Source organism: Propithecus coquereli, unplaced genomic scaffold, assembly GCF_000956105.1.
Source record: "Propithecus coquereli isolate 6110/MARCELLA unplaced genomic scaffold, Pcoq_1.0 Scaffold194, whole genome shotgun sequence".
NCBI classification, from domain to species: Eukaryota; Metazoa; Chordata; class Mammalia; order Primates; family Indriidae; genus Propithecus; species Propithecus coquereli.
In genome coordinates this window covers 1,086,430-1,089,782 of record NW_012144300.1, presented here as the reverse complement: position 1 = coordinate 1,089,782, position 3,353 = coordinate 1,086,430, and positions in this window count along the sequence as shown.

Here is a 3,353-nt window from a genome sequence, read left to right as displayed (position 1 = left end):
TCAAAAACCATTAGATGGAAATAGTAATTTAAAATAAATCAATAGACATCACCTGTCTGGATGTCTGGAAAAAGTATTTGTACATACACAAGTATTGCAGGAAAAGTGCTAATCACTATAATTTACAAAGAGCTCTTATTAATTGACAGGAAAAATATAAGCTATTTGAAAGCAAAATGGACAAAGGATGAGTAGATTGATTGACAGAGCTAAGACAGATGGTGTATGTGTATGGTGTGTGTGTGTGTGTGTGTGCGCACCATACATGGGTATGATTAAAGGGCACAGAAAAATGTTTAGAACATTCTAGGCTATTAACTTTGGTCTAGGGGTTACAGAGGGCCTGATGTGAGTGGAAAGCAAAAAAACAAAGAGAAAAAGATGACATTCTTCTCACAGACTACTGAGGGAGACACACATATATTAACAAATAGAGTGCTTCATAAGTGCCACAGTTGAGGAACAAAGAGCTGGATTAGGGAAGGAAGAAAAGGCCTATGCATTGTTGACTTTCCAAGATAATTACTTCCAACAAGTGACATAGTGACTTTATGAGATTAGTATAGTTCTGTTGGTTGGGCGTAATATGAGTTTAAAAGTTACTGTGAGGCCCATCATGGAAAAAGGTGCTTTGCAAAGACATGTCACATGACTGCAATGAATGCTTATTTGAACCAACCGTCATGTATTAGTCTGAATAGGATCCCTCTCTGGGGGAATGAGAAGGATCTGCTGAAGGGATGCTGTTGGGTAAGAAGGCCCTCTCTGAGATCCCATTTTGTTGGAGATGCAAACAATGTGGCATGCACAGCCTATGGTTGTTGCTACACGAGCTAAGCTCCCGAGGGTGCTCCCTGAGGACCATCCTGTGGCATGTGCCGTGGGGAGGTATTGAAACAACAGCCAGGACATTGAGGATGTGGAAGACTTCAGGTAACCAGTGGTAAATGTGGAAGGGAAATAGACTTTGCCAGTGTGGGAGATGTTTTTCTCGTGTAGGGTCCAGGATGGGCTCCCACACACTGGAGGTACCTGCATTTCCCCATCCAGCTGCTCTCTGATCCTCTCCACACTTCACCCAGCCCTGCCTTCCAGGCCTTCACTTTTGTTTCTTTCATCTGTTGCAGATGGTAGTATTTGCTAGCTCCATCTGGCTCCTGGTTTTACTGGGGACTTGGTGATTCACTGTTTTGTGGGAAGAGGGAGCAGATGGAGGGGAGGAAGGAGAGGGTGGGAAAAGAAGGGAATCCGCCATCTATGTCATCGAGAAAACTTAAGTTTTTTAAGGTATTTTTCAAAATAAAGTCCCACTGGAAACTTAACATCTATAATATTCCTATCTGTGAGTCATTTGGTCTCTGTAGGGTGGAGTCTTAATTTTAAGAATGAAGTTCCCCATCTGTTAAGCCAGAAAATATTTTGACTTTTAATTCAGGGGAGTCCTTTTTTTCCAAGTTGGATGTGGATGCACAGTACGGAGTGCTTCATTTCCTATAAACCGGTTAGTACCTTGGCTGGCATGACAACTTTGGGAACATTGTTTGGAGATTCCCCCCCCCATTGATTGTCTTATGCAGGAATTTACAAAGAGCTCTTATGAATTGACAGGAAAATTATAAGCTATTCTAAAGCAAAATGGACAGAGGATGAGCAGATGGCAACAGTAGAAGGATTAATACAAGCCTTGCAAACACAAGATTCTCAAGACTTTGTTATCTGACTTTCTCATGGAGAATCTTAATTCAGGGCTAATGTGAAGTCATGTTTTCTAGAGAGAGTTAGGTGTTGAACCAGGGTGCTAGACTCCCTTTTCTCACTGGCCCTTAACTGAAGGTTGCTAGTGGTGTTATATACGATGTTAAGTCTTGGGCTACTGAGTCCTCTGGAGTCTTGCTCTCTCATTCAGCTCTCCGTCCCAGTCATTATAGGCTCTTGTGTGGCATAATGGCCATGGCAGTTTGAGGTTATTCTGGTTTTTCCTGTTGGGTTCCAGTTGGTTTCGATTTGCTCTGTAAGGTGATGAGATGCCTCTTTTACATATGAAATAGAACACAAATGACGTGTCTCAAGCCTTGCGAAACTTTTGTTATCAAGCCTCAGGTAACTGGATGATGTCTTTGGGGTCATATTTTGGCTTTCCATGTAGTTTGATGTCAGTTCTTTGATTGCCATGCCACCCCGAATGTATCTCTGGCATGATTTCTATTATAATTTTGTAACATTCTTAGCCTTATTTTGTATTGTGTCTTACTTACTCTTAGTTCTATATGCAATGCACTCAATAAATGTTGAAAGAATGGTTAAGATGAACCTCATTAGATGCAGCAAAAATGCAAATGAAATTGTAGTAGCTATTTGGAGGTGAAAAATGACCAAACTGTCAGGGGCAGAACACCATGACCTTTGCCTTATATCTGTTCCCATGGAGAGGGAGTTGCACCAGTTGCAGAAGCTGTTTTCCCAATACTTGTGTTCTTCTATCTGCTTTATGGAAACTGAACAAACCGTTTTTGAAAAAAAATTTACATTTTAATGACAGGACATAATATGTCAAGTATAAAGTATGTGTTAGTGACTCACATACTGAGGTCGAATAGAGTAATTTCAAAAACAAAATCTTGATTTTTCTTTATATTAGCTGAAGAGATAACTTTCCAAGGAAAAAAATCCTACTTGTTGAGTCTTTTCTTCTGTAGGACTATAATGTATTTCATAATATATGCCTGTTATGTATCATATATTACATAGTATGATATATGTTATTTCAGTATCTTACACATATAATCTAGTAATTATATTTATTTTTTTGCCTCACATGCAGGGAAAGCTATATGCTTTGGATTTATTTTGATTTTGCTCTTATATACTTTAGGTATGTTACTAACTAATACAATTTGTATTGTTTACCATTAATGTCAAGATTTTGCATTCCTTCTCTTTAGGAAGTTCTGGAATTCAGATTAGAAAATGATTCTATGTTATAATGAAGTTCAAATGATTGCAATCTCTGGTGAACAATTTGTAATATTATATCAGTGCTCAGAATGCTAAAAAATATTTTTATAGATTGTAGTGTCTCGATTTTATACCTCAGTCTGGGATATCAAATGGTACATTTATTTTTATTTATTTATTTATTTATTTTTTTGAGACAAAGTCTCACTCTTTTGCCCGGGCTAGAGTGAGTGCTGTGGCATCAGCCTAGCTCACAGCAACCTCAAACTCCTGGGCTCAAGTGATCCTTGTGCCTCAGCCTCCCAAGTAGCTGGGATTACAGGCATGCGCCACCATGCCCGGCTAATTTTTTCTATATATTTTTAGTTGTCTGATTAGTTTCTTTCTATTTTTAGTAG